This window comes from Pseudophryne corroboree, chromosome 8 (assembly GCF_028390025.1).
Source record: "Pseudophryne corroboree isolate aPseCor3 chromosome 8, aPseCor3.hap2, whole genome shotgun sequence".
NCBI classification, from domain to species: Eukaryota; Metazoa; Chordata; class Amphibia; order Anura; family Myobatrachidae; genus Pseudophryne; species Pseudophryne corroboree.
Window position 1 is genome coordinate 392687196 of NC_086451.1, and position 25448 is coordinate 392712643.

Here is a 25448-nt window from a genome sequence, read left to right on the forward strand (position 1 = left end):
TTTAACTATTCTATTCTATAGATGATCATATCTGATCTCAAACATGATACCTTTATACAAAATTAATAGAAGGAATGTATAAACAAGAAAATGGGGGGGGGAAGAAAGAAGAGGGAGGGAGCGGGGGCGGAGATTATTTCATAATATAGTGTATTCAAACCCAATTATGAACCCACAGAGATCACCGATAACATCCGTCCACGGAACCCAATAGCTACATGGACCATTCCGGTGACTGGGTGCAACGTCCGAACCCTATAGGACCAAATTGAGTTCTAGTGCCTCATTAAGACCCTGTGGATGGAGTGTGTTGAGTTGAAAGGTCCAGAATACTTCTTGCCTGCAGAGTCTATTAAACCGATCCCCACCCCGATAGGTAGATGGAATATGTTCCAAACCTATTACCCTCAAGGAACTCGGGTTACCCTCATGGAACATAGAGAAATGCCTTGGTACACTGTGGTTTTGTAATTTCTTTAGTATATTTCTCTGATGTTCCATCAGCGAATTTTCAGGGATCTTCTGGTTCTCCCTATATATTTCAAGTTACAGCCACAAGTTAGCACATATATAACCCAACTGGTGTCGCAGTTGATAAAAGAAGAAATTTTTTGTTCTTTTTCTGAAATGAATTGGGGCAGATTTATTGTCCTGTTGATGACATGTTGGCATGTTGTGCATCGACTTTTACCACATTTGAAAAAGCCACACTGTTTCTGTAGCCACCCATTTTTGACCATCTTATTATCCTGTTTATCAATTGGTTTAACACAACTAGGGGCAAGTAATGTTTTCAAAGACCTATTTTTCTTAAAAATAAAATTAGGATCTGTTGGAAAAAGATTTTTAAGAATTGAGTTAGATTTCAAGATATTATAGTTGTTCTTAACGATTTGTTTGATTTTTCCAGAACAATTATTATACTTAGAAATAAATGCAAATTCTATCCCCTTAGGGTTTTCTGTACCTTTTATTTTTGGTTGCAGCATTTGTGTCCTCTCCATAGATGTTACTTGTTCAAGAGCAGTATCTAGTAGGTATTTAGGATATCCTCTAGCTTCAAATGCCGTAAGCATATCTCCTGCTTGACTATTAAATTTATCCACCGTGGAACAATTTCTCTTTAGACGCATTAATTGGCCTTTAGGTATGTTAGTTTTCCATGGCAAATAATGTGCACTTTTGAAATGTAGGTAGGCATCACTGCCCACCTCCTTAACCTAATTATATGTTTGGATTTTGTTATCAATTATCTCCAGGGTCACATCCAAGAAGTTGATCCGGGAGGAGTGAAAAGTGTGAGAAAAAACTAAATTATAAGTGTTAGTGTTGCGAGAATTAACAAACTCTGTGGCAGTGGAAAGATCCCCATTCCAAATAATAAACAGATCGTCTATGTAATGGCCATAGAAGACCAGGTGGTCACAGAGCCCGCCACCCCAAATATGGCGGTCCTCGACCTGCCCTATATAGAGGTTGTCATAACTCGGTGGAAACCTGGTCCCCATGGCCGTCCACATGACTTGGAGATAAAAGGTGTCTAAGAACAAAAAGAAATTGTGTTGAAGAATGAAAAGAATAGAATCTAGAAGAAATTTCTCGTGTCTCTCTGAGAGGTCACCATCTTTTTGTAGAGATTCTTGTTTAGCCTGTATCCCCAATAAATGTGGAATATTGGAGTACAGGCTTTGAACATCTAAAGTGAGAAAAGAATAGGACGATTGCCATGTAATTCCTTGAATAAGTTGCAAAAAATGAGTGGTATCCCATATGTGGGACCTCAACAGAGAGACACGAGGCTGAAGATAACTGTCTACATAGGCTGAAAGATTAGAAGTGAGAGAATTAACACCCAAAATAATGGGACGTCCCGGGGGTGAAGTGAGGGACTTGTGAATTTTAGGTAAGTGATAGTAAATAGAAGAGGTAGGAAAAGAAGGAACAAAAACCGGAACTCCTCCCTGGATATGACCCCATCAGACACCGCTTCTGCCAATAAATTTTTTAGTTCCATAGTGAATAAATTAGACGGATCTGAGGTAGGTTTTTTGTAAAAATTAGTATCATCTAGCTGTCTGAATGCCTCTTTGGTATAGTCTGATCTGTCTTGAAGAACCAGACCGCCCCCTTTATCTGCTTCCGTGATTATTAGAGGTATCCTTAGTAAGTTTATTAAGGGCTTTTCTCTCTTGTTTACTGAGATTGCCAGAAATCTTACATTTACTGTTGTTATTACATACATTTTTGAAATTGTCTAGAGTTACCTTATAGAAACACTCTATACTGTTGCTTTTCGATTTAATAGGAAAAAAATCAGATTTCAATTTCATAGTCTTCCTATTGACATCGTATAATTTGCAAACTTCAAGTGTATCTAGTTCGGAGGAACCTTCTTTTTGGAGTTCTTGCAGAATTTCCAAAAGGGGTTCATCCATGGAGTCGAGAACAATGGGGGACATTTCTGGAGTGTCAATCTTCTTGTTAGCAAAATATCTTTTACTACAAAGTGTTCTGATGAATCTGTTTAACTCAACAAATAAATCAAATATATTGGGGTCTGAAGTGGGAGAAAATTTTAAACCCTTACTAAGCAAAGATAATTCATTTGTCGTCAGAGTCTTACTAGAAAGATTGAAAATGCCTTTATAAGATTTTTTTGATGATAACAATTTCCTTAATTCCTTACGTTTCTCCTTTTTGCCACCCCTTCTCCCTCTGAACTGATATTTCTACTTCTTTTGGGTGTGTAGGGGATTTCTTCTTCTATATATGTGCTGTCTTTTCGGAACTGGTGTTGTTTTTGTCCTAAAAAAACCTCCTCCCTCAGAGGTTGTTCCCTGATGACCAAATTCTAATTTATTATAAATTTTGGGTCGAGCACCCAAATTATCATGTTTTTTCCTGGTAGGAGAAAATTGATCATTTGTATGATATGATTTGCCCCCATAGTTTCCTGTGTGCTGGCGCCGACCCGAGTGGATTCTCTGTCTCGGCGCAAACCCACCGGAACCTTCTGAATGGGCATTATAGCCCCCGATATTTCTAGGTCTATTATCATATGTTTTCTGATACTTATTGATTGGTTTGATGTTTCTAGCGTCTTTATGATTATATGAGCGTAATTCCCCTTTCTTATAATCATCCAAATCTCTCTAGCACTTTTTGCATTTAGTGTCAGTAATGAATTGTTCAAACTTCAAAATTTTATCAGTTAGAGTTTGGTCTCTTTCTCTAAATTCCCATACTATTAATGGTGTTCTTTAAGTCTGGTGATGAACACTTATTTACAACCAATGAATGCCGATTTGGGTCCGGTCACGTGACCGGCCATAAATCTGGCTTTGTTGTAGGGTATTGTTTCTATCTTTGATTGGCTGATAAAAGACCATGTGACCGCCTTCATAATCAGCCTCGGCTGCACGTCACTTTGGACATCCCCATGATTACGAATCCTGGACATGTGACCGCACATGTGACGGGTCACATGACCGGGTATTATCATGTGACCGTTCGATTCGGCCGCTTATAGGCTGAGTGAGGCCATGTGATTTATATGATGTCATTGGTGGGCATAGCAAAACAATGCCACATGACAGGATCCAACCAATGAATTGAATGAAACACATTCTCATTAGGTATAGTCCGATCATGTGATCGGGACTAATTATAAATAAATTATAAATATTACTTCATTAATACACTATCCAACCAGTTTTAATATATTTTAAGAAATAGTTTTGCCTCCTTTATAGTTTAAGATTAACATCAAAATGTTTTTAGTGTGTGTTAAGTTGATTAATTTATTTAGTGACACCCAATAGGATGTAAGCATGTTTGGATGTACCATATATAAAGGGGATCAGGGCAGTCTATGCACACCTTTGACAAAGCTGCCCAGAGCAGCGAAACACATCAGGAGAAATCAACTGCTACATATACCGACTAGAGATGTGCACTTGAAATTTTTCGGGTTTTGTGTTTTGGTTTTGGGTTCGGTTCCGCGGCCGTGTTTTGGGTTCGACCGCGTTTTGGCAAAACCTCACCGAATTTTTTTTGTCGGATTTGGGTGTGTTTTGGATTCGGGTGTTTTTTTCAAAAAACACTAAAAAACAGCTTAAATCATAGAATTTGGGGGTCATTTTGATCCCAAAGTATTATTAACCTTAAAAACCATAATTTCCACTCATTTTCAGTCTATTCTGAATACCTCACACCTCACAATATTATTTTTAGTCCTAAAATTTGCACCGAGGTCGCTGGATGACTAAGCTAAGCGACCCTAGTGGCCGACACAAACACCTGGCCCATCTAGGAGTGGCACTGCAGTGTCACGCAGGATGGCCCTTCCAAAAAACACTCCCCAAACAGCACATGACGCAAAGAAAAAAAGAGGCGCAATGAGGTAGCTGTGTGAGTAAGATAAGCGACCCTAGTGGCCGACACAAACACCTGGCCCATCTAGGAGTGGCACTGCAGTGTCACGCAGGATGGCCCTTCCAAAAAACACTCCCCAAACAGCACATGACGCAAAGAAAAAAAGAGGCGCCATGAGGTAGCTGTGTGAGTAAGATAAGCGACCCTAGTGGCCGACACAAACACCTGGCCCATCTAGGAGTGGCACTGCAGTGTCACGCAGGATGGCCCTTCCAAAAAACACTCCCCAAACAGCACATGACGCAAAGAAAAAAAGAGGCGCAATGAGGTAGCTGTGTGAGTAATATAAGCGACCCTAGTGGCCGACACAAACACCTGGCCCATCTAGGAGTGGCACTGCAGTGTCACGCAGGATGGCCCTTCAAAAAAATACTCCACAAACAGCACATGACGCAAAGAAAAATTAAAGAAAAAAGAGGTGCAAGATGGAATTGTCTTTGGGCCCTCCCACCCACCCTTATGTTGTATAAACAGGACATGCACACTTTAACCAACCCATAATTTCAGTGACAGCGTCTGCCACACGACTGTGACTGAAATGACGGGTTGGTTTGGACCCCCACCAAAAAAGAAGCAATTAATCTCTCCTTGCACAAACTGGCTCTACAGAGGCAAGATGTCCACCTCATCATCATCCTCCGATATATCACCGTGTACATCCCCCTCCTCACAGATTATCAATTCGTCCCCACTGGAATCCACCATCTCAGCTCCCTGTGTACTTTGTGGAGGCAATTGCTGCTGGTGAATGTCTCCACGGAGGAATTGATTATAATTCATTTTAATGAACATCATCTTCTCCACATTTTCTGGAAGTAACCTCGTACGCCGATTGCTGACAAGGTGAGCGGCGGCACTAAACACTCTTTCGGAGTACACACTTGTGGGAGGGCAATTTAGGTAGAATAAAGCCAGTTTGTGCAAGTGCCTCCAAATTGCCTCTTTTTCCAGCCAGTATAAGTACGGACTGTGTGACGTGCCTACTTGGATGCGGTCACTCATATAATCCTCCACCATTCTTTCAATGGGGAGAGAATCATATGCAGTGACAGTAGACGACATGTCCGTAATCGTTGTCAGGTCCTTCAGTCCGGTCCAGATGTCAGCATCAGCAGTCGCTCCAGACTGCCCTGCATCACCGCCAGCGGGTGGGCTCGGAATTCTGAGCCTTTTCCTCGCACCCCCAGTTGCGGGAGAATGTGAAGGAGGAGATGTTGACAGGTCGCGTACCGCTTGACTTGACAATTTTCTCACCAGCAGGTCTTTGAACCCCAGCAGACTTGTGTCTGCCGGAAAGAGAGATCCAAGGTAGGTTTTAAATCTAGGATCGAGCACGGTGGCCAAAATGTAGTGCTCTGATTTCAACAGATTGACCACCCGTGAATCCTTGTTAAGCGAATTAAGGGCTCCATCCACAAGTCCCACATGCCTAGCGGAATCGCTCCGTGTTAGCTCCTCCTTCAATGTCTCCAGCTTCTTCTGCAAAAGCCTGATGAGGGGAATGACCTGACTCAGGCTGGCAGTGTCTGAACTGACTTCACGTGTGGCAAGTTCAAAGGGCATCAGAACCTTGCACAACGTTGAAATCATTCTCCACTGCGCTTGAGACAGGTGCATTCCACCTCCTATATCGTGCTGAATTGTATAGGCTTGAATGGCCTTTTGCTGCTCCTCCAACCTCTGAAGCATATATAGGGTTGAATTCCACCTCGTTACCACTTCTTGCTTCAGATGATGGCAGGTCAGGTTCAGGCGTTTTTGGTGTTGCTCCAGTCTTCTGTACGTGGTGCCTGTACGCCGAAAGTGTCCCGCAATTCTTCTGGCCACCGACAGCATCTCTTGCACGCCCCTGTCATTTTTTAAAAAATTCTGCACCACCAAATTCAAGGTATGTGCAAAACATGGGACGTGCTGGAATTTGCCCATATTTAATGCACACACAATATTGCTGGCGTTGTCCGATGCCACAAATCCACAGGAGAGTCCAATTGGGGTAAGCCATTCCGCGATGATCTTCCTCAGTTGCCGTAAGAGGTTTTCAGCTGTGTGCGTATTCTGGAAAGCGGTGATACAAAGCGCAGCCTGCCTAGGAAAGAGTTGGCGTTTGCGAGATGCTGCTACTGGTGCCGCCGCTGCTGTTCTTGCGGCGGGAGTCCATACATCTACCCAGTGGGCTGTCACAGTCATATAGTCCTGACCCTGCCCTGCTCCACTTGTCCACATGTCCGTGGTTAAGTGGACATTGGGTACAACTGCATTTTTTAGGACACTGGTGAGTCTTTTTCTGACGTCCGTGTACATTCTCGGTATCGCCTGCCTAGAGAAGTGGAACCTAGATGGTATTTGGTAACGGGGGCACACTACCTCAAGAAATTGTCTAGTTCCCTGTGAACTAACGGCGGATACCGGACGCACGTCTAACACCAACATAGTTGTCAAGGCCTCAGTTATCCGCTTTGCAACAGGATGACTGCTGTGATATTTCATCTTCCTCGCAAAGGACTGTTGGACAGTCAATTGCTTACTGGAAGTAGTACAAGTGGGCTTACGACTTCCCCTCTGGGATGACCATCGACTCCCAGCAGCAACAACAGCAGCGCCAGCAGCAGTAGGCGTTACACGCAAGGATGCATCGGAGGAATCCCAGGCAGGAGAGGAATCGTCAGAATTGCCAGTGACATGGCCTGCAGGACTATTGGCATTCCTGGGGAAGGAGGAAATTGACACTGAGGGAGTTGGTGGGGTGGTTTGCGTGAGCTTGGTTACAAGAGGAAGGGATTTACTGGTCAGTGGACTGCTTCCGCTGTCACCCAAAGTTTTTGAACTTGTCACTGACTTATTATGAATGCGCTGCAGGTGACGTATAAGGGAGGATGTTCCGAGGTGGTTAACGTCCTTACCCCTACTTATTACAGCTTGACAAAGGCAACACACGGCTTGACACCTGTTGTCCGCATTTCTGTTGAAATACTTCCACACCGAAGAGCTGATTTTTTTGGTATTTTCACCAGGCATGTCAATGGCCATATTCCTCCCACGGACAACAGGTGTCTCCCCGGGTGCCTGACTTAAACAAACCACCTCACCATCAGAATCCTCCTGGTCAATTTCCTCCCCAGCGCCAGCAACACCCATATCCTCCTCATCCTGGTGTACTTCAACACTGACATCTTCAATCTGACTATCAGGAACTGGACTGCGGGTGCTCCTTCCAGCACTTGCAGGGGGCGTGCAAATGGTGGAAGGCGCATGCTCATCACGTCCAGTGTTGGGAAGGTCAGGCATCGCAACCGACACAATTGGACTCTCCTTGTGGATTTGGGATTTCGAAGAACGCACAGTTCTTTGCGGTGCTACTGCTTTTGCCAGCTTGAGTCTTTTCATTTTTCTAGCGAGAGGCTGAGTGCTTCCATCCTCATGTGAAGCTGAACCACTAGCCATGAACATAGGCCAGGGCCTCAGCCGTTCCTTGCCACTCCGTGTGGTAAATGGCATATTGGCAAGTTTACGCTTCTCCTCCGACAATTTTATTTTAGATTTTGGAGTCCTTTTTTTACTGATATTTGGTGTTTTGGATTTTACATGCTCTGTACTATGACATTGGGCATCGGCCTTGGCAGACGACGTTGCTGGCATTTCATCGTCTCGGCCATGACTAGTGGCAGCAGCTTCAGCACGAGGTGGAAGTGGATCTTGATCTTTCCCTAATTTTGGAACCTCAACATTTTTGTTCTCCATATTTTAATAGCACAACTAAAAGGCACCTCAGGTAAACAATGGAGATGGATGGATACTAGTATACTTATGGATGGACGAGCGACTGCCGACACAGAGGTAGCTACAGCCGTGGACTACCGCACTGTGTCTGCTGCTAATATAGACTGGATGATAATGAGATGAAATTAATATATATATATATATATAATATCACTAGTACTGCAGCCGGACAGGTATATATATTTATTATGTAATGACTGATGACGGACCTGCTGGACACTGTCAGCTCAGCAGCACCGCAGACTGCTACAGTAAGCTACTATAGTAGTATGTATAAAGAAGAAAGAAAAAGAAAAAAACCACGGGTAGGTGGTATACAATTATGGATGGACGAGCGACTGCCGACACAGAGGTAGCTACAGCCGTGGACTACCGTACTGTGTCTGCTGCTAATATAGACTGGATGATAATGAGATGAAATCAATATATATATATATATAATATCACTAGTACTGCAGCCGGACAGGTATATATATTTATTATGTAATGACTGATGACGGACCTGCTGGACACTGTCAGCTCAGCAGCACCGCAGACTGCTACAGTAAGCTACTATAGTAGTATGTATAAAGAAGAAAAAAAAAAACCACGGGTAGGTGGTATACAATTATGGATGGACGAGCGACTGCCGACACAGAGGTAGCTACAGCCGTGGACTACCGTACTGTGTCTGCTGCTAATATAGACTGGATGATAATGAGATGAAATCAATATATATATATATATAATATCACTAGTACTGCAGCCGGACAGGTATATATATTTATTATGTAATGACTGATGACGGACCTGCTGGACACTGTCAGCTCAGCAGCACCGCAGACTGCTACAGTAAGCTACTATAGTAGTATGTATAAAGAAGAAAGAAAAAAAAAACCACGGGTAGGTGGTATACAATTATGGATGGACGAGCGACTGCCGACACAGAGGTAGCTACAGCCGTGGACTACCGTACTGTGTCTGCTGCTAATATAGACTGGATGATAATGAGATGAAATCAATATATATATATATAATATCACTAGTACTGCAGCCGGACAGGTATATATATTTATTATGTAATGACTGATGACGGACCTGCTGGACACTGTCAGCTCAGCAGCACCGCAGACTGCTACAGTAAGCTACTATAGTAGTATGTATAAAGAAGAAAGAAAAAAAAAAACACGGGTAGGTGGTATACAATTATGGATGGACGAGCGACTGCCGACACAGAGGTAGCTACAGCCGTGGACTACCGTACTGTGTCTGCTGCTAATATAGACTGGATGATAATGAGATGAAATCAATATATATATATATAATATCACTAGTACTGCAGCCGGACAGGTATATATATTTATTATGTAATGACTGATGACGGACCTGCTGGACACTGTCAGCTCAGCAGCACCGCAGACTGCTACAGTAAGCTACTATAGTAGTATGTATAAAGAAGAAAGAAAAAAAAAAACCACGGGTAGGTGGTATACAATTATGGATGGACGAGCGACTGCTTACACAGAGGTAGCTACAGCCGTGGACTACCGTACTGTGTCTGCTGCTAATATAGACTGGATGATAATGAGATGAAATCAATATATATATCTATAATATCACTAGTACTGCAGCCGGACAGGTATATATATTTATTATGTAATGACTGATGACGGACCTGCTGGACACTGTCAGCTCAGCAGCACCGCAGACTGCTACAGTAAGCTACTATAGTAGTATGTATAAAGAAGAAAGAAAAAAAAAAAACCACGGGTAGGTGGTATACAATTATGGATGGACGAGCGACTGCCGACACAGAGGTAGCTACAGCCGTGGACTACCGTACTGTGTCTGCTGCTAATATAGACTGGATGATAATGAGATGAAATCAATATATATATATATATATATATATAATATCACTAGTACTGCAGCCGGACAGGTATATATATTTATTATGTAATGACTGATGACGGACCTGCTGGACACTGTCAGCTCAGCAGCACCGCAGACTGCTACAGTAAGCTACTATAGTAGTATGTATAAAGAAGAAAGAAAAAAAAAACCACGGGTAGGTGGTATACAATTATGGATGGACGAGCGACTGCCGACACAGAGGTAGCTACAGCCGTGGACTACCGTACTGTGTCTGCTGCTAATATAGACTGGATGATAATGAGATGAAATCAATATATATATATATATATATATAATATCACTAGTACTGCAGCCGGACAGGTATATATATTTATTATGTAATGACTGATGACGGACCTGCTGGACACTGTCAGCTCAGCAGCACCGCAGACTGCTACAGTAAGCTACTATAGTAGTATGTATAAAGAAGAAAGAAAAAAAAAACCACGGGTAGGTGGTATACAATTATGGATGGACGAGCGACTGCCGACACAGAGGTAGCTACAGCCGTGGACTACCGTACTGTGTCTGCTGCTAATATAGACTGGATGATAATGAGATGAAATTAATATATATATATATATATATATATAATATCACTAATACTGCAGCCGGACGGGTATATATATTTATTATGTAATGACTGATGACGGACCTGCTGGACACTGTCAGCTCAGCAGCACCGCAGACTGCTACAGTAAGCTACTATAGTAGTATGTATAAAGAAGAAAGAAAAAAAAAAACCATGGGTAGGTTGTATACAATATTATATATATATTATATACAATTATATATATATATATATATATATATATATATATATATATATTAAACTGGTGGTGATTAATTAAACTGGTGGTCAGGTCACTGGTCACACTATCAGCAACTTGCAAGTAGTACTCCTAAGCAGACAATCACAATATATACTGGTGGTCAGTGTGGTCACAATGGCAGTGTGGCACTCTGGCAGCAAAAGTGTGCACTGTACGTTAAAATATGTACTCCTGAGTCCTGCTCTCAGACTCTAACTGCTCCCCACTGTCAGTGTCTCCCCCACAAGTCAGATATACAGTCACACTATCTATCACTTCAGCAAGTAGTAGTACTCCTCCTTATGCTCCCCAAAATTACTACTGTGTCTCTCTCTACTCTAGTCTCACTCTCTTCTCTATAAACGGAGAGGACGCCAGCCACATCCTCTCCCTATGAATCTCAATGCACGTGTGAAAATGGCGGCGACGCGCGGCTCCTTATATAGAATCCGAGTCTCGCGATAGAATCCGAGCCTCGCGAGAATCCGACAGCGGGATGATGACGTTCGGGCGCGCTCGGGTTAACCGAGCAAGGCGGGAAGATCCGAGTCGCTCGGCCCCGTGTAAAAAAAAATGAAGTTCGGGCGGGTTCGGATTCCGAGGAACCGAACCCGCTCATCTCTAATACCGACTACACCAAGAAAGACCTGTGGTTCCATTGCTGCCTTTACAAGATTCTGGAGGACTTTTCCGGTAATTCACCAATCCGTCTTTATTTCCAAGCCTTCCGAGCCTTTTGTGGACCAGGATACCTACCAAAATTGCGTGGAGTTCAGCTGCTTTCAGGCACCATCACTATGGATCCTCATATAGGAACACAAGGCTGGTAACATTGGACATTTTGACATCCTTAAGTCCTCATGTGTGAATCTGACTAATCAATCAGGAACACGATCATAAGGTGTTGCAAATACAACGGCAGTATATAGTCAATTTTTTTCCCTTATCCCCATTTGTCAATGGACATTATCTATATTATCATGTGAGATTTGTTAGCTTAATTTTAATTTTATCTTAATCTTATCTTTTTAACACCAATATATTAAATGTATTCAGGAATTTGAATCTAGCGCTGTTTTCCTTTTCTTTTAAAAATAAAGCTGTCTAACATTTGTGGGCTACATACAAATGCAGCCAGTATTCACCCTACACAGAAAAAATATAAATGTATTTGCTCCACTTGCATGGCACCATGACTTTTTTTTTTTGCTTCACTTGCAAACATGAATCAGGTCCTCAGTGACAGACCCATAACGAACCCATAATATCCTATCTCTCCATGCACATATTTTGCCACTGTCTTCTTGCCTTTTAGTCACCGACAAGTCACAACACATACAGTATATTGACTATAATGTTTTCCATGCAAGAAGAACACCTCTCACTTCCGGTTCCGGCAGGGCATGGAGTAGCAGCGCTCCTCTCAAGCTCCGGTGCCCGCCACTTATTTACACGGCGAATAGCCTTTTTAGGCTACCCTACCGCAACCACCCACCTCCTCAAGCCTCCTGGGGGTCCCCCATCCATTGTATGGAGAGGTACCTGACCGGCAACATGCCCCAGAAGCAGCAGAAACCGGGAAGGGACGGGGACAGACCTGCCACATCCAAGATGGCCACCGCAGCTGCTGTTAATCCTGTACATCCAGACACTGCCAGCTCCGTGGAACTACAGGTACAAAAGCAGCTCCGCAAGGCTCCTGCCAGCGATACAGCACCAAATGCTGCACATAACCCTCCCTTATCCTATGCTGACATTGTGAGGGCTGTAAAAGAGACAGTGCAACCTTTATTACAGGAGCAAGCTCAGACGCAGGCAGCTGCCTTACAACAAGCAGTGCTAGATATAAAAAGCCAATATAAGCAACTCACCAAGAGGCTGACACAAGTGGAACAAACTGCAGGCTCCAATTTTCAGGATCTTGCTGAATTAAAAGACACGGTAGCTAACCTACAGAAATCTGATACGCAGGTTTGGGCGAAATTAGATGACTTGGAGAATCGCTCGCGCAGATGTAATTTGCGCCTCATAGGCTTGCCTGAGTCCATTCGCGGCCCTGAGTTATACAAATTTCTGCGCCACATGTTACCCGAAATTCTGGATGTGCAGGAAGTGTGTGCAGACTTGGTTGTGGAACGTGCTCATAGAACAGGCCCCTCCAGGCCCTCAGGCTCAGGCTCTAGGCCACGCGCAGTCCTTTTTAAGTGCCTAAATTTCCTACATAAGGAAGCGCTGTGGTCTGCATCCCGTCGCCTCAGGGATATCTCGTGGGACGGGAACAAATTATTGCTGTTCCAGGACTATTCCCCGGAATTGACACGGCTGCGGAAGGCTTTCACTCCTATATGCTCCTCACTGGTGTCGGCTGGTCGTAAATTTGCTCTGCTTTATCCTGCACGTTTAAGGATATTTGATGGAAACTCCTTTAAAGATTTCTCCACACCTGCAGATGCTGAGAGTTTCCTATCGGAGGGACATAACAGGATGGAAGAAGAAGACAGCTAATATATATATATTAAAATTAGCAGGCCTGGAAGACCTGGCAATTCAGTCTTTTTTTTTTGAACTAGGAGTCTGGACACATACTCTGAAGCTGGACTTTTGCCCGGAATCTGTCCCCCCCCCTCCCCCCCCTCCCCCCTCCTTCCCCTCTCGTCACCCGATGGACGCTGATCCTGCATTTTATACAAAGGGGAAGGAACAGCTGCAGGTCTAGGTGCAGAAGCTTCCACCTCCCCCCCCCCACCCCTCTCCCCTCATGTTGCAGAACTGAAATCATACATAGGCCCCAAAGGAGTTAAATTCTTTAACCCCTAAATTGGTTGCGGTATTGCATTTATACATCCTATCTGATAGGTGGTTGAGGCTAGGAGCCTAATGTACTCCCTGCTTTATCAATCCGCATTATTCATACTGTGAAGTCCGTATTGGATATCTATGACAGAGACACATGTTAGGTGCTTCTGTTATACGGTTTGTTGTTTTTCTGTTTGTCTTGTGTCCCCCCACCCCATCCCCTCCTAATGTGTCTATAAGTTGCATTAATAGGTTACTGTTCCTGTTGGGTACCCGGTATTTCTACCTCCTGATTTCCTTTTGGAAGCCTAATGATGGGCCTTCTTTCTGCCAGAAGGATGCCCATTCCTTTAGATTTGAGATTTGATGTCTAGTTTCAAAGTGGCTACGTGGAATGTTGGGGGTATACACTCACCTATAAAGAGGAAGAAGATACTCTTATATCTTAATAAGCTGCATTTAGACCTGGCTTTCTTGCAGGAGACCCACCTCCTGTCCCCAGAGGCCAAGAAGTTAGGCACGCTTGGTTGGCGTGTGGTGGCCGATGCTCCCTACTCATCAAAAGCCAGAGGGGTTCTGGTTATGGCCAGGCGCTCATTGGGGCTGGAGGTGGTCTCTTCTGTAGTAGACCCGGCAGGCAGGTACCTTATTATAGAAGTAACCATTTGGGAAGCAAAATATGTGTTGTGTACAGTTTACGCTCCTAACCAATACTCAAAAGCCTTCTTTCGCTCCCTGCTTACTGCCCTATATCCATATGCCACCTCATCTATGATTGTAGGGGGTGACTTTAATGTCATTGCTTCAAAATACATGGATGTTCAATCCTCCACCTCCACCCGCAACCCTCCTAAAATGGGCATCCCGTATATGGAGCAACAACTCCAAATATTAGATATTTGGAGATTTTTACACCCCACAGATAGAGAGTACACCTGCCTCTCCGCTGCCCATCATTCCCTATCCAGGATCGATTATTTGATGGTCTCTGATTCCTTGGTTATACATGCCCTTGATTCCTCTATTGAACCAATGGCGTTGTCGGACCATTCAGTAGTATGGGCCTCCATGTCCACAAAAGTAGATGTTGGTACCTTTAGGCGCTGGCGCTTTCCTACAGATTTCTCCTCCTCTTTAGAATTTCGTAAGGAACTGGAGTCATATTGGGATGAGTACGCTACCACAAATGCCCCGATGGCACAGGATGACCCTTTGGTTTGCTGGCAGGCCTCTAAAGCGGTCATTAGGGGGCGCCTCATTGAGTATGTCTCCCGAAGGAAAAAGTCATTCGCTTCTACTTTTAAGAGCTCCCAACAGCGACTGACTGAGGCCTACCAGAGGTTCAAACAGAATCCCTCCCCGGCCACAAAATCCCAATATTTGGATGCTAAAGTAGCTTTTAACGCAGTTCTGCAGGCGCTGGGGGATAAACACACATTTCATAAGAATCATAGATTTTACCGTTTCGGAAATAAGACAGGCAAATTATTATCCCATTTATTGAAAGGATCTACCTCAAATTCTCTTATCCATCCACTGAAGAGGCCAGATGACACATTGGCTTCTAAATCTAAAGATATAGCGAGAGTTCTGTCAGATTTTTACGCTACTATTTATGAAACTTCCTCCGTTAATGAGGGCTCTAAACAGTCGTTCTGGGATTCTATTTCTCCACCTCAGGTGGATTCATCTCTGACAGAACATCTCTGCTCACTTATAACAGAAGTTGAGGTAGAAAAGGCCATTAAACACCTGAAACCCTTAAAATCCCCGGGGCCGGATGGCTATTCTGGGGAATACTATAAATTACTCTCAGCAAAATTGATTCCCTATCTTACCTCCCTTTTTAATATAATCATAATATCCCATAAAATACCCACATACTTTAATGATGCCTTTATACGGCTCCTACCTAAACCAGGCAAAGATTTACAACTCCCAGGGTCCTATAGACCGATCTCGCTCCTAAATGTAGACTATAAATTGTTTACAAAAATTCTCGCAGACAGACTGAAACCCCTTCTTCCTTCTGTAGTCCACCCCGACCAAACAGGATTTATCTCTGGGAGACATTCCACTAGTAATATTCGCAAAATACTGGCGGCGGTGCACTGGCTGGGCCAATCGGGAAATGAAGACCCACATTTTCTCTTCTCGCTAGATGCCGAAAAGGCCTTTGACCTGGTGAGCTGGGATCATTTATACACCACTCTGGAGAGGTTTGGGTTCCCGTCGGGCCTAGCTAGTGTACTGCGGGCCTTGTACTCAAATTCCAGCTCTCGTATCCTATGTAATGGATTTCTCTCGGACCCAGTGCGTTTGGGAAGGGGCACCAGACAAGGATGTCCATTATCACCCCTTTTATTTGCGCTAGCCGTAGAGCCTCTTGCTCTGGCGCTGCGGGGACTCACCTCGTTTTCAGGTATCTCAATTCATGACCAGGAACTTAAATTGAGCCTATTTGCAGATGATATGTTACTCTTTGTATCCCACCCTGAAGTCTCCATCCCAGCCATAATGGAAAAAATTCATGAATTCGGCCTCTTTGCCGGTTATAGAGTAAATACATTAAAATCCGAATTACTCCCTTTAACCCAGTCAGCACTTAATATGTCTTCTCTCCCTCTCATATCCCAGTTCACTGTTACAAAAACTAAATTAAAGTACCTTGGAGTCTATTTACCACCTGATTTAACAAATCTATACAAGCTGAACTATACACCCACACTACAGGCTATCTCTACCCAGCTCAAATCATGGTCAGCGCTCCCTCTATCTTTGCTAGGCCGCGCGGCGGTCCTCAAGAGCATTATTTTTCCAAAGATATCCTACGCGCTCCAGTTGCTGCCCCTTAAAATCTCCAGAGCAGATGCGCATGCCTATGACAAAACATGCACAAAATTCTTGTGGGCAAATAAAAAACCAAGAATAGCATTAGCTAAACTCAAGTTACGAAATGAGGAGGGGGGCCTTGCGATCCCAGATCTACTTACCTTCTCTAGGGCAGTGGCCTTCCGATATATAAATGACTGGCTTAAGACAAAAACCACATATATGAATTATCAAATTGAGCAGGCCTTGGTATCACCTTATGATTTGAGGGCTTTATTGCACACCCCACTCACCTTGCTTCCTCCACAAGCAAAAAACAATTTGCTATTTTGGGATACTTATGTCGCCTGGAAAATAATAAATAAAGCACTACACAGGAATTTCACCCGTACGGATTTTATTCCGTTCTGTGGGAATCCTTGCTTTACCCCGCCCATGGAGAATGTAAAATTTGAGGTGTGGCGGTCAAAGGGAATCAGTAGCATTAGAGACGTTTTCGATCCTGGAGGTCTGGTGTATTTATTTTCTGGACTAGTGGAGAGGTATGGTGTGCTTCGGTCGGAATTTTTTATGTATCTCCAGGTTAGACATTATGTGCAATCCCTCCCTGACCCATTAATTCAACCTGGAGGTTCTGACTCCCTCACATCTCTACTCACTCGAACTATCAAGTTGCCCTATAAAACGAAATGGCTATATTGGGACCTTCTTCCTTGTGTTGTGGAGAGGTTATGGAGTCAGATGTTCGAAAGATGGAGGGTAGACCTATCTATGCAAGGGTCTCTAAAGGAATTTTTCCGCCCCCTACCAGGTATTTTTAAAGCCCTTCATTCCTCGAACCTACAGGAGATCCATGTGAAATTTTTAAACCGAGCTTATATATCCCCCAGTCAGAGGAGTCATATGGTGCCTTTGGATTCGGGACAATGTCTTAAATGTAGGGCGCCCCATGCAACTTTGATGCATGTATTTTGGAGTTGCCCCAAAATACAGAGGTTTTGGAATAAAATTCTCTCGTATCTAAACAGTAAATTTGGGTTGCGTCTCCCCCTATTACCTAGGATACTACTGGGTTTACATCTCCCCGATGGGGATTTACTGGCTAAGATCCTCCCATTGCGCCCTTTCCTCTATGTGTTTCTTACTCTGGCAAAGAAAGCCATTTTAACGCAATGGATCCACAGATCCCCCCCCAGGCTAGAACAACTTCTGGGTATGGTAAAGTCGACCTTATATTATGATAGACAATCTGCCATGTATGATGTAGACAAGCATGCTCACCTATTCTATAAGAAGTGGGGACCATTTATAGAAGTTCTAGACCCCATCTTAAGATCACATATCCTAAAATTTTTCGACTCGCTGGAAAGAACGACCCTGAGAGAGATATGCACCCCCCACCACCTTATCCCTGTGAGTCTTGCCACTCCTAAAACCCCATCACAAATCCAAATCGATGGAGCAAATGATTAGAATGTGATATGTCATGAAGCCGCCCTGGCGGGTAACATGTAGCCTGATTCAATATGTGCCCCCCCCCCCCTTCTTAACCCAATGTCTTTGTCTTGTTGTTTGATTGTTTAGTGTATTAAATATTGGACATGTATATTGTACTATTTCTCCATTGCTAGAAATACCATGCGGCCGCAATTGGTAGTGCTGTGGAGATGATGCCTTGTCAAACTGTTTGTCTATAATTGGAAAATTTGAATAAATACATTTAAAAAAAAAAAAAAAAAAAAGAAGAACACCTCTGCTAACAGGAATTGCTCCCTAGAATATATCCATACTAGAAAGAGAGAGCAGAGAGTATTCCTTGATGATGCTCACACAATAGTTACTTGCCTGGTGTGATTACATCAGACGTGACTACACCAGGCTGGGCTTTCCTCAATACAGTATGCAACCATGTCAGAGGAGCTGCCAGCGGCTTCTGGAAGATAATCTTCCAGCAGATGCCAAAAGCAGCCCACCCGTCCGGCCCCTCGGTTGGTGCAGCAAGAGTATAAGTAAACTTATTTTTATAATTTAAAAAAAGTTTATGATAAATATGTTTATTATTTATAGATCGATAGATGATAGCTAGATAGATAGATAGATAGATAGATAGATAGATAGATAGATTACGCAGCATGCAGCTGCACACAATTCAGCAAAATATGGGAAGGTGCTTGGTTATAAAGAGTTAATAGCACAATGTACTAACTCTGTACACAGCTCAATTTACTAAGGGCTCCTTAGGAGGGAATATTTTTAGAACTGATGATGTTGCCCATAGTAAACAATCAAAATCTATCTATTATCTTCTAGAAGCAGCTAGATAAATGTTAAGTAGAATCTGATTAGTTGCTATGAGCAACATCACAAGTTCTAAATAAAACTCTAACCTTAGTAAATGTACCCCTAATACTGTATATTTGCCCAAAAAAATCCATTTATATACCGCACAACCCCATAGTTGTAAACAAGATATTTTTCAGAAGCAGCATAAACAGTTGTTAAGTCCAGTAAGACATAATAATTAGCCCAAGCCCGACAGCCATTTCGGTGCACATATCACAGCTTAATCAAGGGTTTGCTCAGAGTAGAATGGCAGCGTTGTGTTTTTAAAACAGCCACAAACAGCACCCACGTTCATTTGTAGGACAGGTCTCTCCTCTCCTATAGCTGCATAACTAAGGGTGTTATTCAGAGTTGTTAGCAAACCCAAAAAAGTTAGCAATTGGGCATACCGTGCTGCACTGGTTTGCTAACAACTCGGAATAATCCCTAAAACCCTTCTTTAGCAAAAGCACTAGCCAGGGACATCCACTTTAAAAAACAAACAAACATTATATGAAGAAGATCTAGAGAAAAACATCATCATATTAGGGAAAAAAAATCATATTTAACAAAAACTAATATATTGGAGCTAGAAAAAGATGCATTGTGCAAAACTGTTATGTGTACAAATAATAAAGCCATTTTTAAAGAAGCAATGTTAATGTAAAAAATAAAAATAAGACCCAGGTACCAGTACACAAAATGTGGCACAAAATGAATGTAAACACAGAATGCCTTAAAGGAGAATAAAAAGCAATAGATAAGGTACTGATAACAATATATAATAAATCCATGATATAGTCAATTTTATACCATCCAACAATTTGTTTTTCACGGATTAGACAAATAACCATTTCTCAAAACTACAAGAAAGAGATAGTTCCTCATTGTGACCAGCTGGCTTAGTATTCAGCTTGTATATCGTTAAAAACAGGTTGTCTGCCAATGAACTTTAATTTTAATGGCAGCTTAAAAATGTGAATTATTAAACCCTTAGTGAAGTAAATATTTAACTGAAATGGAAGTAGTGGCTGTTAAGAGAAGTCGCCTGGCCATGAACTTGAATTGAAGAAGAAAAAGCCCTGACATGTAATTCTTTCAATGCGTTGTTCTATGTTTACAGTATATATAATATATTACGATTGTTTAATGATATAATATTAGCCTAAAGAGACAGTAAAAACATATAAAGTTTTGAACAATCACTTAAGTGATACAGGGGAGAGTTTTGTCAAAGCTTGGAGAGAGATAACTTGGGGAGAGATAAAGTACCAGCCAATTAAATTTTAACTACCATGTTACAGACTGTGATTAAAAAATGACAGGAGCTGACAGGTTGATACTTTATCTCTCTTCACTTTATCTGTGGGACTTATATATGGAGAGAATCTCCGGTGAGTATTATATATTACAAAATTCATCAGAAATCATATGTGAATTTCATTCTCGCTCCTGTTGATTAACTGTACCTCAAAGAACTCTGGTCATATCACATATAGTATTATCTCACATTATAATTGTACTTAATTAGCATGCAGTATTACATCAGGACATTGATACCAGTAGTTGAGTTCATAATAATAGATTTTAAGTGTCTGTGTCTTTGCTGACCTTTGCAGCAATGTAAGCTGAGAGTCTATGACACCGCATTGCTCAAGGAATTCACACTCACATACAGTACAGCTGAGGTACGCAGATCTCACTGATACTGAATAATGATCGCCAATATAAAAGTAATACACATTAAATGGTTAGCTACCTCATAATTATGCAGCTGGGCTAGATATTAGTTATACAGGAATCAAGGCAGGCTCACTGAGGACTTGACACGCATTTCACAAGTGTTATGCTTTCTCAAAATGGGTAATCTATATTTTGGGTCACCTGTTTGTTTACAAGTTGAACCACTGGATTATAATGAAGTGTGATTGTTGATCCTATTTGCAATTTTTAAAGGAATTATTTGACCCCTTTACATTCTAAGCAATCTGACTAGATTGCTTAGACAATAAGCACACATCGATCCGTGTGTATATCCCATAGCAATAGCGATGCACGATCCGTGCATCGCTATGGCCGGTTCTAGATTGTCCTGCATGCAGGCACAATCTAGTCAGATCACTGACGCCCCCCTTCCCCCCCCCCCCCCCCCCCGCACCTCCCCTCTTGCTCAGCACACATCGCGCTGAGTGCTGAGCGGGGGGAGAGATGTGTGCTGAGAGTTCTGTGATAGATCGCTCAGCACACATCTCCTCGTGTGTATCCCCCTTTACTCTCTCTCTCTCTGTATACTAGAAATAGAGTATTACCAAAATATGGCTATATTATTAGCAATTTTAATAGCCCTGGGTTGGGGGTACTCCCAGATAATAGTTCAGGAAACTGTATTAAAGGAGTTTGCAAAGGGCAAGTAGACTGTCAGTCTATCTGGGGCACACTTTTATATTTATATATTCATATGTTTGTAAATGGTGATTAAAACATAACTTTTATTAATATACACTTAAAAGAACAAGGTGACATAGAAACATTTATTAAAAAAGTATTGAATAAATTCCAAATTTCAGTCACTGCATAGTGCATACATTAAATAGTGACTGCAATAATGGTCTGCAATAAAGTTACACTTTATCTTTCTTATAGTGTAAAGCAATAAAGGGTGGAAAAAAGGGGGAGGAGGGGGTTTGGGAAAATAAACCCAAGGTTAGGGTGACATGACAATCAGAGTAAAAATATAATCCGTTTTACTCTTATTGAATTCAGTCTCAAGGGATATATCATGTTCCAATTGTAAAAGACAAAAAACGCAGGCTGCATTTCTCCGCACACTCAGAAAAGGAAATAGTTTGGCAACAAAATAGTCATGTTTATAATAGAGATGAGCGGGTTAGGATTTACTCGGTTCTTAATGCCAGAATTAACGAGAGTTCAGATTAATATGGATTTTTCTTATTGGCTATTCAAAGCACGTGACATCTGAGATGCTATTATAACAATAAGTCATAGCTTTTCATAAGCTCTGATTATATTTGTGCATATACATGTTACAGGATAAAAATTGATTATTCTGTATAGACTTTAATAAAATCTGGCAATCATGTTCATAAAGAGAGAATTACTAATATAGGCATACCTCATTGTTTGATATGAGCTGCTAATATACACATCAGTCAAAGGGGCCAATGTGTTGACCTGAAACTTCTCTCAGCAATAATCACACATCACATCTTAGAGCAGCAATTACAATATTTACACAAACCAAAGTATCTACCCCATAGTCTCTTATGACAAAATTCCAATATATGCATCTACAGCAAGAATATCCGGCATGTTGGTTTTTCTTCCAATCATGATTAATGTGGATAAGCTGCATCATCTGTTGTGAAAAGGATGATATTTGTATGTATATGTTACAGGGTAAATGAGCATTATACCAATCCTGTGACATAGTGTATTACGTTCAGTTTTACATGTACAGCACAGTATGGGGCAAATCCATCAAAGCTATAACTTATCAATTTATATTTGAATAGAAAGTATATCTAGTGTTTTATATGTCTTTATGTATTTTCATTTATATGTGCGGAAAAGGGAAAATCTATCTATCTATCTATCTATCTATCTATCTATCTATCTATCTATCTATCTATCTATCTATCTATCTGTCTGTCTACAGTATCTATCTGTCTATCTGTCTTAGAGATAAACAGGTTTGGTTTTACTCGGATTTACTCGAGTCTCAAAACGGCATCTTATTGGCTCACGGATGTGGTGTGTTTTGGATAGCCAATAAGAAAAATCCGTGAGACCCGAGTAAATCCGAGTAAAACTGAACCCACACATCTCTAATCTGTCTACACATGCCAGAAGAACCGATGGGACGGTCCGGTCACATAGAGAGCAGGGAAGGCCACATGCAGCTTCTGGCTCTCAGTTTGCCTCCCCCCCTCCCATGACACCCAACCAAAGTGCTGGTTGCTAAGAAATACAGGGGCATGCCACAAGTCATATGAATAGTGTCCATGTGCCCTCTTTCACAGCATGCACACTCCTTTCACTTGCATGCACGTGGTAAAAATGCACATGCAGGCACATGCCAAGGATGCTTTTCGGCCCCAGTCTGTCCCTGTCTACAGATGTAGCCAGGCTCATTCATCCTGCAGCTCAGCTGCATGCGCACATGTGCCACACCGAGGCGCAGGTGTGACTGAGTACTGTATGTCAAGCTGCTGCTTAGTATGCCGCCCAGAGGCGGAACTACCGGCAGTGCAACCAGTGCGTTGCACTGGAGCCCGCCACTGTCCAGGGGCCCAAAGCATGTAATGAGTCAAACTGACTCATTACATGCCGCTGTGTGCTGTGGGCAACCGCCACCCACAGCACACAGCCGCCCACAGCACACAGGAGAGGAGAGGAGCGCTTCTGCCACGGGGGAAGGAGGAGGAGGGAGGTGGAGGAGGGAGCCACAGCAGCGCTGTGTTATTGGTTGAGGTGCTGTCAGCAGTAATGTGTAAAAAGGGGACGCTGTCTGCCTTAATGTGTAAAAAGGGGACGCTGTCCACCGTAAGGTGTAAAAGGGTCTCTACTTGGTGTAGTGGTGCTACTGTGCAGCGTAATTTGAATAATGGAGACTACTGTGCACCATTATATGAATTGGTATTATTTTGTGGCCACACCCCTTCTCCACAAAGCCACGCCCCTATGTATTTTTGCACATGCCTACGGCACGCACTGCCCTTGTTTTGCATGCAGGGTTAGGTCTCCGATGCCGTTTCTTGAACACAGTGCTAAAATGTCTTGTTACGGCACTGTTGCTAGGTATCCATTTCTCTGGCCCTGAGCAGGTCCCCCTCACCAGATCCTCTCCAGGGGTGAGGGGGTGGACTTGGAAGGGATGAGGGGGGGGGGGGGGCAAAGCATTTTGTCCGCCACTGATGCCACCCATGTGTTCCTAGTTGCAGGCATATGCCTGGATTGCTGTGAACATGACAAGCTACAAGCTGCTGTAGATGAGCATGGCTACATCTCTATCTACAGTATCTATCTATCTATCTATCTATCTATCTATCTATCTATCTATCTATCTATCTATCTAAGGAGTGGTTTGGATTAAAAGAAATCCAACAGAACTAAATTTGGGGTTTCCATGTAGAACCAAGTTCTGGGTCGGGTCTTTATGCCAAATTCAGTTCCCAGAATGAGGCAAAACATAATTTTCCTGGAAATCTTGGATCTTGCATGTTTTGGATTGCATATAATTCCCTCCCTTATCATTACAAGTGCCATTTTATGAAGAAGATTGCAAGGAGATGCTTTTGGGAAGCTGTGCTTCAGTGGTCACCATAAGAGAGAGTTGTAGGTGGTCTGAGTGGGTGTAAAAAAAAGTGTTGACAGCAGTCATCTTTAATCAGTGTGTCTGTGAGGGTCAGACACTAGCAACGTATCTTCAATACAGACTCATCCTGTGTATGTTTGTTGACTTGAGCTGCACTTACAGTTGGTTTTCACAAACACATCTCTACAGTATATACACTGCAGTAATTTGGGGTATTAGGGCTGAAACAGTACTGTGATTTCTAGATAGCAAAGGGAGTATAGTTCCCGCTTCAAATTTGATGAAAATTAGTTGTGTAGTAATTCTTATGGGTGATTATATTTTGTTTGATTTCTTTATAGAAGTTCAATACTATGAACTTTATTGAACTTCATATTATGTAACATTATAATGCCCTCTAGTTCATTCTATATCACATTACAATGAGCAGGTCTAGGTGCATAACTAGATATCTTGAAGGCCCAAAGGAAAAAGCTTATAAGGACCTCTAGGTACCACATGTAACTTTGAAAAAAAAAAAAGCATTTTGTTTACCCCAGCACACTGAATGTTACCAGATTTAAATCCTACAAAATAATAGAATTCAGAGATCTTGGTTACATATATTTGCGCAAATGTGTGAATAAGCTCCCAAGCCTTGTCAAGGCCTCTCTGTATATTGGGTATCCCTAGTGCTATATCTAGGTGCAGGGTGCTGCACCCCAAAAATCAGCATAAGCCAGAAAGCCCATGGCAGCACACCAGTGAAAAAAAACTATAGTGTTAATAAATTAGTGTTAGGAAGCCAAAGCTATATACAGAAAGTGATACAAAAATAATGAGATGTAATTAAATATTGAAGAAATAGTGTTACTAAAGAAATTAGTAAGTGATAAGTGTTAATAGAATGTAATGGTATGCCACACTAGAGCCATCCAGCCCAGTCAATCCAGGGGCACCTCACCTCACACCTCTGTTATCCCATTCTGGGTCTATGATTAACCAGCAAAGAGCCACATGGTAATGGCACCTTACTTATATATATATATATATCTAAACTAAGAGCTACCTACCTTGGAGCAACCCCATAGTGCTCCATATGACATATCAGGACCTGCACCTCCTCCTAATGCAGGATCCTTTCTGCCTCTCACAACAGACATATAATGGCAGATGCTCAATTAGCTTAGTGATATCACTCAGGTACTTGCAAGGGAGGGGTATTTCTAAGCAAGAAAAAAAAGTATTTTGTTTCCCCCAGCACACTG

At 42.4% G+C, this 25448-nt stretch overlaps 1 protein-coding gene across 3 annotated transcripts in view; it reads left to right on the top strand.

Moving 5' to 3' along the window:
- LOC134949245 (cytochrome P450 2F3-like) overlaps positions 1 to 25448 on the top strand; it is a 185241-nt gene that overhangs the window by 23643 nt on the left and 136150 nt on the right. The gene's annotated exons all lie outside the window — the stretch shown is intronic.